Raw genomic sequence first — 11,371 nt, forward strand, 5'->3', positions numbered from 1 at the left:
GAGCTGTTCCACAGTCTTTATTATGGCAATAATTTCTGCATAGCTTTGTCTTTCTGTAATTTCATTTACTACAGCTTTTTTCCAAGAATAGCTTGCTATTCCGATTACATGTTCAGGGCTATTTGCATTTGGAATTAATTTCATATTCCTTTTTCTGTACAGTCATTTGTTAAGTAGATTATTTGGCCATGCTGTACTAGAAAACTTAGCATAGCTATAACCTGTCTGTTTTCCTTGTATTATAGCCTGGGTGATCTATTGACCTTTTTCTGTTTGCAATTCACCACAAGTATTTTTGGACAATCATAATGTATGCATTTGGAAATTCCTAATTTCAATTTCCATTATTTAATTTAGTCAAATCATATTTCAGACTACAGTCTTTCCTTTAAAAAAATTATTTCCTTACATACTATTTGCACTTTCCAGAAGCCTATGGGCTCTGCCCAGTGATCTTTCTGATCTCCCACTCTCTCAAAACAGTTTAAAGTTGACCCCCAGACAATAGACCTTGAAAATTGGAGGATGAACACAGCATGAAATTTAGCTTTAGGCTGATCAGTAGATGCGAAGAGTGGTATCAGTGCCCCATCTTGTGTTATCTCTGGATACAGAATCAAATTCTCTCCTCCCTACAACACAGAAAAGAGACAGGAAGCCCAATTCTATTTTCCCCCATCCACTTTCTTTATCCATGTCCTGCTCATTTGTCTGGTCAAACACAACAAACCAAAATAAAAAGGGGTTGCTATGAGAAGGAGCTGCTATGTGGCCAAGTCTCCATTCCTCTTGTCAATGAAACATTCCTGTAAAATAGCAGGTTATAACAAATAACAAATAATGTGTGGAAGAAGAAAATAAATATGCAGAATCCCTGTGACAGAATAGTAAGGGGAGAAGAGGCAAAGCAAGAATGTACGTTCATGAGAAATACGAACCCCATACAGCTGATTAACTGCCAACTGAAATTGTTTGAGTTTCAAATTAGGCTTGTGCAAAGTTAGAAACAATCCAACTTTTCAAATCAGCCAGTTCTTTTTTCATTTTGTTTACCATTTCTTCTTTTAAACATTAGCTTTATTTTACAATTAAATATCATGAAGTTGAACAGGCCTCGAGGTGTACTACCACAAAGACTCTGTATAGAAATACTTCATTTCTGATGCTTGCTTGTTTTTACTGTCTACGCTCATGAGTATGAGCAGAGTGATCTTTTGCTATAACTGAGTATTTAACCAAAGTATATGAGTAAAATACTATAAAGGAAATGGAGAAAGAAGGAAACAAGCGGGATGGATGAAGGTGGCAAGGTAGTTCTCAAAAGATCTTCAGACAAGACCATTATGTTAAGACAATACAAGCATTCTCCACATTCTATCTTAGAAAAGAATAGTAGAAAGTGATACCACAGAAGAGTGCAAGGATGACACTTAGGATTTAAACCTTTGGAAGTTTACATACACATGAGCAAGGAGTGCCAGCTGAGGTGGCTGTGGCTGAGATGAAGATGACATTTTTAAAACAATCAAAATCTGTTTCGTGTGTTGTGAGTTTGGCAACCAGAGTTTGCTCCATCATTATGCTAGAACAGAGTTGCCACTCATAGTCAACTGGAAATTGCTGAACCTCAGAACGAAAATACAAAAAAAAAACCCCACAAAAACCCTGCATTAACATTGATTTTTGAAAGGTAGATGAAATGTAAACAATTTTATCAGAGGCTAAGACATCTTAGAGACAATCTAATTCAACTCTCTGCTCAAGGCAGGAGCATTATATCATCCCAGTCAAATGATTGTCCAGCTATTTTTGAAAACTTCCAGTGAGGGAACTCAACAGCTTTCAGAGGCAAACTATTCCATTGATTAATTGTTCTCAATATTAGAAAATTTCTCATTACTTCTAGGTTGGATCTCCCTTTAAAAAGTTTCCATTCATTACTTCTTGTCCTGTTCTCTGGTGTCACAGAGAATAAGTCAATAATAAGTCAACAAGTCATTTTTTTCTTGTGGCTTTTGTTTTTGCAAGAAGGGGTGAAGTTAGTGCCGTAGGCCAGTGCCTACTTGGATTTAGTCTAAAGCTGTCCCTGTAAACAAGCATGAATATGAACTTCTATCTTTGTTATAGTTGTTTTTTCTGGATAGATATGAGGTTTTTTTAAGGTAATAATGTTTTTCTCTAAGTACGTTGAATCTTCAGAGGTTCTGCTGTTAGCCAGTTACTAAAGTAGGGTCAAATATCTGAAGTGTTGGGAATTAAGCTACCTTTATTTAATCAAGTTGTTTGCCTAAGTAGAGATCAGTCTTTTTAAACTATATCACAGATTATCGGATAGCATTATTTTAATTGGCTACCTCAGAAACCTCAACAACAGATGTATATCTAACTACATAAAACATATTCTATAAAACGAATGCATGCTCTGCATCCCCAATGTAATTAAGGGAAGATGGAATAGAGATAATTTCTTCTCTTCATTTTTAATGATAGTGACAATTTGTTTTGTCTACTTTATGTTTTAGGTGAATATGATAGATAAATCAACAGTAATTATGGCTACAATAATTATCTATGGCTATAAATATTTAGAAAACATGAGTTTAAGGGCCATTTTCACCATTTGATGTCTGCTGGTAAACTACTTTCAGGAGATAAATCAAAACCAGTACAATAACTAAAATATGACTAAAATGGGTTGCAATTATGCAACACATTGAACCACAAACTAGATAGCCCAGCAAACTCAGCTTAGGTGTTACGTGTGATTTTACAATATTCCTAATTATTAGAGCATCTTTGGCCAATCTCCTGACAACAGCTATTTCCCAGGAAAACTAGAGTCTCACATGAAGGAATAGTTGAATTAATCATAACTTACATCAACCATGAGGATATCTTGCAACAGATCAACAGAGATATTTCTTTGATGCATAACAGTAAACCAAACCTGCTTTAAACAGATCCTGTTGTATGTTGACTCCTGTAATTCCTATAAATACCCAGCCAGTATGGATTCTGGAAAGTGCACAGTTGACTCTACCATGCATTATAGAACCATGATGGTGAACCTATGGCATGCATGTCGGAAGTGGCATGCAGAGCCATCTCTCCGGGCATGTCAGCTGTTGCCTGTTGCTCTTCTGGATTCTGGCATGTACATGCGTGCTGACTAGCTGGTCTTCGCATATGCGGGAATGCGGGAAACCAGAAGAGCAGCTCCCTGGCATGCATGCATGCGCCGGGAAGCTGAGCTTCCAGTGCCAGCTAGTCTTTGCACGTGCATGGGTGCCAGAAACCAGAAGACCAGGTGACCAGAGCATATGCGCACGCCGGAAATTGGAAGTTCAGTTTCCCAATGTGTGTATGCACACCATGGAGTTGCTCTTCCAATTTCTGGTGCTCCCCCACATGCGTTCCCGTTTCGACACTAGGTGTCAAAAAGGTTTGCCAACACAGCTATAGAACTTAAAACACTTCTGCTTGGGCTTTTCCTTTATGCAGTCTTCTTTGCTGCTGTTTGAAGAAACTTTCTCATTTCAGGTGTATTTCAGGTGAAGGGTACCAATCTGTCTGTATTCTAGTATCTATTTTTCTCTTCAGGCACTTCTGCTCACCAGGGGAGTAGAATATCATGCATATTTACCCTGGGTATCCCTTTTGTAGAGGAAGGATGCAGTAGTGATAAATTATGTCAGTGTATTTTTCAGCTGGTAAAATAGATTGATTTTCCATTCGCCTGAGTTGGAAAGCTTATTTCCTTGAAAAGAAACATGTTTGGACTCAGCCCTGGAAAGTAACAAATAGAGAAAGTTCATTTTTGTTATATAGGTGGATCATTTTCTTTGACAAGGCTTTCTCTGAGGGAAAAGGTTATGTGTGAGTTACACAAAGAGTACTTTACAGAGCCTAAATAGGGAATGCTGCCAGCTATGTTAAAATGATGCTTTGTTATGTGTTGACTAAGATGAGGAACAGGGAATCTTGTTCACACATGAAAACTGGATTGGCTTTGGAGAAACCAATCAAGAACTGAAGGCCAAAAATAGATGTGCTGGAGCTCACAGGAGACAAGAGTGGATTCTTTCTACACATCTTTCATAGGAACCATTCTCACATTCCTTCCTTGCTCATATGGTTTTTCATGGACATGAGACTAAAATACTGACTCAAGAATTGTGTTTCTGGGGAATATGCAATGCCATAAACTGTTGAGATGAATAATAACTTCCCTACAGGCTGTAGAAGTATTAGACTCTCATTGCCTAAATGTGGCTTCTGCAGCAGTTAGCTCCCCACCTCAAAAATACTAATGTTTATTGATTGGCAAATCTTCACCTATCCATCAGGGTATCTGTCAAATGAAGAATACATTGCTTTAGTGAGAAGTATTGTCCACTCCTGTAGAATGCCTTTCTGTAGTGGGAAGAGGGAAAGGCCTTGAGGAACAGGAAAAAAGAGCTGCTACCCAAAAAATATTCAATAAAAGAAGTCTGAGTTCAGGCAGGAATGTAGCTTGAATAAACATCTCAGAAAATACTAGTTCTCAGAAAGATAAAGGGAGGGAAGTGGGAAGTGTATTCAGACTTACAAGGTTCTGTTCCTATCGCTTTAAAATAGAAGCAGCACTGATTTACATGACATTGGGCTCTTAGTTTGAGCTATCTTCCCTGGGACAGATTTATTGGTTAGAATCATTCTTGATCTATGTTTTTATTTTTAAAAAAAACATGTGCACACATTGAAAATTGTAATTTTATCATCCAAATAATGATTATCACAGTGCACTTCCTAGAGTCACTTACTCTCAATTAAAATATTTTTCATATGCTCCAAAGCCACTATTCATATCATGGAGAGTATTTCTCAACTTTGGCAAGTTTAGGACATCTGGACTTCAATTCCCAGAATTCCTCAACCAGAAACACTGCCGGAAGGGAATCATATGGAAACTAAAATGGACTCTGATTAAACAAACCCCAACTTGGGCTAACTAGCCTCAGTCGCAGTGAAAGGAATAGTATCTCTACCCCACAGCTATAATTCAAATTATTTCCATTGTTTTATTCTCTCTCTCCTTCACCGACCATCCTGTATATCTGCCCATCTTATAAACCATAATTACATGAGCAACAAAATAATGTTCATAAATCAAAGAATAAATGTCAACAATTCCTGGCACGAAACTGTCAGGCCTGCAGCCATTTTTTATTTTGGATCTTTGGCCTGCCATGCTTTCTATTATTCTACTATGCATTTTCTATTGTGGGAAAATGGGAGGGGGGGATTGTACAGAGTTAGATGTTATGTAGCCATAACAAAATTGTTTCTACAAAGCCAAGGTCATCCTTTATCTTTGCACCTCTGCACCTGACCGGAACTGGACGGGTGGAACTGCCGGCATGGCAGTGGAAGATTGGACCATGTAATGGACATGTGGGTGTGGGGACAAGATCATGAACTTTCAACTGGATGGGGAAAACTGGGAAGCTTTCAGATTTGGGTTCTCAGACGTGCCAACATGCTTCTCTTAATAAATTGGAACTTTGAGCAATACTTTGCCTTGGACTCTGATTTACTTTTGGATGCTATTTGGAACCCTGACACTAACACTTCTCAATACAAAGAAAACCACAACTATTGGTTATGGCCTCACCCTATTCTAAACTCTGAGGGAAAATCAACTTTCACTATATTTCAGTCCTTAGGATATACGGAATCATACTAAAAAGATAAGCAGTAATCTCTGGCAATGAAAAATTAAAATGGTTTTCTTTCTGACTGGCATCTGCAGTTTATTTACACTTTAGTTCATGACAGATTTCCATAATTCCATCCTGCAATTAAATCTTGCTGAAAAAGCAGAGATATGCTGGATCTTTTCTTCTGGCAGTTCACAAGTAGCTAATGTGTCAATTATGTGTGATATGTTACAATAATGCTAGACTTAAAGAATTTCTAGTTTTCCATCAGAAATAAATATTTATATTGTACACCATATTGACAACACTGATGTTAAATTTCTAGGCTCTACCTAAGGCAAAACATGGAGGTGCTCACATATTACATTCATCCTAAGTTAATTAAGTATAATATTTGCATATGATTTTGCATAATTTAACAATAAGGATGAATAGTACATCATAGGACTATCTTTTCCACTTTCCAAATGTGAATTAGTTTCAAAATGGCTCAGTACCAGACTTTTTACTTCTCTTCTAGAAAATAACAAGATTTCCCAGTGAACTGGTTAGCTGATTAACAGAAGAGTGCAAATCTCCCACGTCAAATTTTTAGGCCATGCTGCATTTTTGGAGATTAAAATAAGCAAAAAGGAAACAACAAACAAACAAACAAACCCTGATCAGTTGCTATGGGGGTATCCTGCAAAGCACAAGTTTTAACTTTTTTCCTTTGGTTTATTTAAGTTAAATATCATTTGGAGTGTGTGTTGTGTGTGTGTGTAAGTGCACGAGTATGTGTGTGCTTGTAGATAACCTTTTGCTTGGAAGGAAATGGGCCCCATGGATGTTATTCCAGTTAAAAGCTTATGCGCTGCTAATTACATGACTAACTGTAGCTGAATTATGAATGGAATGTACTGAAAATACTATCAAACTCAGAATAGCTTGGGACTTCCTACCTGTGTTGATCAGTACCATTGTAGCAATGCTAAAGGTGAATTTGACACAGTATTTGCTTTAATCTAGTTCCAAAGTCCCTCCGCAAGAGATCACATCAGTGTTCTGAGAAGAACTGCCCAGTGTCCAGGCTGCTCTTTCGGAGGAAGAATGAAACTCCACATCTATTTTTTGTTCTAATTCTACCAAGTGCTCCTGCACCATATAGGGGCATTACATTATCACTAATGAGAACAAAATATTTCCCTTCCTTGTTCAGCTTAATCCTGGCTAAATACAGGCATGGCTGAAGGTGCCCAATTATACGTCTGAGATAATTCACAAGTATTCACAGCAAAGTTGCTTTTTCACTTCAGGACAGATCGTACCATTCAGTCTGTATATATACACGAATATATATGTTAGAAGAAAATGGCTTCTGTGACATTTCATCCTGCTCACTACAGGAATTCATTAAACCATTCAACTTTTTTTACTACCGGTTCTGTGGGTGTGGGTTGGTGGGCGTGGTATGGTTTTGTGGGCATGGCTTGGTGGGCGTGGCAGGGGAAGGATGCTGTAAAATCTCCATTCCCACCCCACTCCAGGGGAAGAATACTGTAAAATCACCATTTGCTCCTGATCAGTTGAGACTTGGGAGGCAGAGAATAAATGGGGGCGGGGCCAGTCAGAGGTGGTATTTACTGGTTCTCCGAACTCAAAATTTTCGCTGCCGGCTCTCCAGAACTGGTCAGAACCTGCTGAATACCACCTCTGAAACCATTCCCAAGAAATCTATATATAGCACAAAGAATTAGTGGCTAAATGAAAGAAGCTACTGTAGTTCCAGAACAGGCGTGCTTAAATTTTGGTTTGCTTGAGCCACATTGAGTGAAGAGACTTGGGTCAGATATAAAATATATACTATAATCTATATAAATAACAAACTTTATTCTTTGAGGTCTTATGGGGCCACATTACCACCGTAGTTGTCCAGGAACTCATGCGGCCTGTGGGCCATGGGTAGAGCACGTCTGGCCTAGAAGATAATTTTTAATGGACTAGTAACTTCCTGAGTTACAATGAGATGTATGTACATCTACCTTTGAAAAATGACTGAGAAACCACTGTTCTTTTAAAACCAGGCTTGCTACTCTATCGGCTGATGGAGATATAATCAGTTTTTAGAAATCTTTACTGGAAATGGCTCACTGACAAGGACAATTTGAAAAAAAATCTAGTGCTTCTCTTTAATATGCTGTATGGCTTAGGGGCATGGAGGAATTCAGTATTCTAGCATTGGGAGGCTTTTTGTCGAAGAAATTAGATGGTGATGAAGCAAGACAACTTCTAACTTTAGTGCAATTTTATTTAATTTAGATTAAAAGTCTACATGACTTAAGGCTGTTAAGGGACTGCTTCTTGTGTTATGAAACCTGTTGGGGAGTTAAAATCTGCAGAATAAGCCTTTTTAAGGATTTTGCTGCAGTCAAGGTCCGTTCCTCTGGAACATGAGAGAATATTTCTGCATTGCTCCTAGGCTTACAATGCACATTCCCTTGGAAGTTGGGTTTAACCTCTCCTTAAATTGGATGCATATTTTTTGCTGGGCTTTTAATCATGAAATTATTTTATGCCTAGTGTTAATTAAGTACTATAAACGTAACATTAAATCCTTTGAGGTTTTTTTTTTTAAAGTTTCTTAGTACTTGCAGTTAGAAAGTAGAAAGGCTATAAAAGCAACAAAATGTAACTTCAGTTAAATTAATGAAAATATTGTTTCATTTATAGGCTGGTTTCATTCAGACCTATTAAAATTATAATTTGGTAGCAACTTTTGGAAAACCTCTGAAGTCACCCATAAAGCCTTGAAAGAGGGATTGTAGCCAGTGGTGGGATTCCAAAGTTTTACTACTGGTTCTGTCTTGGCGGGCATGGCAAGGGAAGGATACTGTAAAATCTCCATTCCCTCCCCACTCCAGGGCAAAATTCCTATTCTCTCCTGATCAGTTGGTACTTGGGAGGCAGAGAATAGATGGGGGTGGTGCCAGTCAGAGGTGGTATTTACCAGTTCTCCGAACTATTCAAAATTTCCGCTACTGGTTCTCCAAAACTGGCTAGAACCTGCTGAATACCACCTCTGATTGTACCTCTGAAAGATTGTAAACTATTCACATTATGAGTTTTGCCTAGTTTCTACAAACCTTAGACTACAGAGCAATACATGAGTTGCAATTGCTTTTAGCAGTATTTTCATTGCTTTATAGGTATTGTATTTTATGATATTTCTCCAGGGGAATTTTCATAGTAGAAATTTATAAGATTTTTAAAAATGTTCCTCAAGAGTGATATTTCATATATTTGTTTTTGCTACCACTTCTGACTTAGTCCAAACTGATATTCTCAGAGCCATTTCAGATCCAAATGAAAAGACAAAACAGAAGCTAGGGTACATATATAGTTTCCCAAAAGTACTCCTGTACATTGTTTTGCCAGTGTATTTTTGTTGGTTTCTAAAATCCGTAGATTTCTAAATTCTTCAGCATACTGCACTATTTTTTTTTACTGAATGGTGATTAAGAAAGCTGACCTTGTCAGAAATTGATTAAATCTCCTGTGATTCCTAATTATTGATCATACTAGTTGTTGTGGATGGGATTCTGGATTCACTATCATTTGGACAGCTATAGGTTTTCTCCTTCTAAACCATGGTTTTAATGCAAAGTAGATTATGCTTTAAGGCTTACTTGGATGTCTTATAATTAGAAATTATGCAGAAATTTGTAACTCAAATCTCCATTTCCCTTACAAACAGTTTTTCCGAGGATGGACAAAATGAAATGTTAACTTTTAACCAGATAAAAAGTACCCTTCATTTGTGTAGAATCTTTTATTGAAAGTCACATTTGTTTATGGTAAATGTATGCTTTGCAAATAAACACATAATAAATATTCATTAGGAAAGATCTATTAGTTTATATAATAGTAAACCAGATTGAGTGCAATGAAATGGAATTACTTGTATGAGCTGTTTACAACTCTTGCCCCAAACTTTATCTTCTATATGCAGATAGGACAAGAACATAAAGTGAAAACCTCATAAAAACACAAGTAAATTACCAATCCACAGAAGTATTTGTGCTGTAAACATGTCTGGAGTTGTAAGAGCCCTATAAAATAAGACAAACATCTGAAGAACTTAATTATATGTGCAAAAGGGAGGAAAGGGTTCATTCCAAGACACTGTGTTGGATGTAAATTAATGTGAAACAATAATTAGCTTTGCAGTAAAGCCTGCACCCAATCTACAATATATGCACATTTTAAAAATGGATTTATGGTTGCAGCTTCTTCACTCTCATTTGTGTAACTTGGTTAAAATGAAGTAGTAATCCTCTAAGCATTTCTGAAGCACAGTCTCTGTAACAGGCCATGATACTCTGGTCCAAGGATGTCAAACTCTGTTTCATTGAGGAATGCATCAGGATTGTGTTTGACCTTGGGAGTGACCCAGGGTGGGTGTGAACAGCTTGATATCACTCGTGTCTGGGTGCCTGTGGTGGCCCAAGCACTCTGCCAGTGACAATGGGTTCCGGAATTCCATTTTAGGCTGTGACGGCCTCCTGCAACCCTCTGCCAGCGAAAATACAGTTTGGAAGGGCTGCATGCTGAATTTTGCTGGCAGTGGCACCGCAGGCCGCTCCTTCGCTGTTTCCTGGGTGACCCCGCAGGCCAGATCTAAGCAACCCGCGGACCAGACTCCCGGGCCTTGAGTTTGACACCTCTGCTCTCGTCCTTAAGGCAAAGCAACAATTCTGTCTTTCTCTACTAGTTATAATAAACACATAAAACTAGGGAAGTCACTTGGGCACTTTAGATAAAAATATCATCCTTTCTGGAAACAAATATGAAACTGAAGTGTAAATAATGTTCTGCTCTTCTGAACCCCCAAATTCACAGTCTCCATCCGATATCAGGGTGGTCTACAAAATTGCTACTTATTTTGACCTTGGAAAAGTCATGTTTAATCTAAGGAAGAACTACAATGAAATTTCAAAGCATTTAAAAATATTTATTCATACTGAATCAATACTTTTCTGAATATAGTTTTGGCTTGTAGGCTTTTTTACATTGCGCATGAGTTCAGAAACATATCCATTCTGAAATACTTTGAAGGTAAAAAGAAACAGGAAAGTTAAGAGCATATGGTGAAAAGAGTCATTATCATCCTGTTATAGACACAACCATAAATATCTTCCAAATTACAACGGAATAACGAGTATCTCTAGGTAAATCTGCCCCAAATTAAGTGGACAACCTGTACAAAGAGAAGGTTATATACCATGGGCCTCAGTGAATGAATTCTACTATAAATACATGAAGACTGAGTGCAGCTGGTCCCAATATTATATACTGTACTTTAGATGTGTTTCAACGCAACTCCCATTATTGCAGCCAGGAACACTTTGGCAAAAATGATTTACTGCCACCTCTATGTTGCAATATAGAGATAATAAAGACCATAAATGGATTGCCTATTACATCTCTCTTAATCCAGATGCTGGATTCATGTGTAGAAACAACTTTGATGAGATGTTCAGGTGAAAAAGAAGAAATGATGCAGATAAATTAACAGACTTCTGCATGTGTTCAGATGGGCAAATGCCACATTTTTTGGCTTATTACCTCATAAAGCCATAAAGCAAGACAACGGAGGATATCTTACCTAGTTTTCCCTCCACTTAAAATTCAGG

This window comes from Thamnophis sirtalis, unplaced genomic scaffold (genome assembly GCF_051295495.1).
Source record: "Thamnophis sirtalis isolate CommonGarterSnake01/CBP01778 unplaced genomic scaffold, rThaSir2_p1.2 scaffold_5, whole genome shotgun sequence".
Lineage (NCBI taxonomy): Eukaryota > Metazoa > Chordata > Lepidosauria > Squamata > Natricidae > Thamnophis > Thamnophis sirtalis.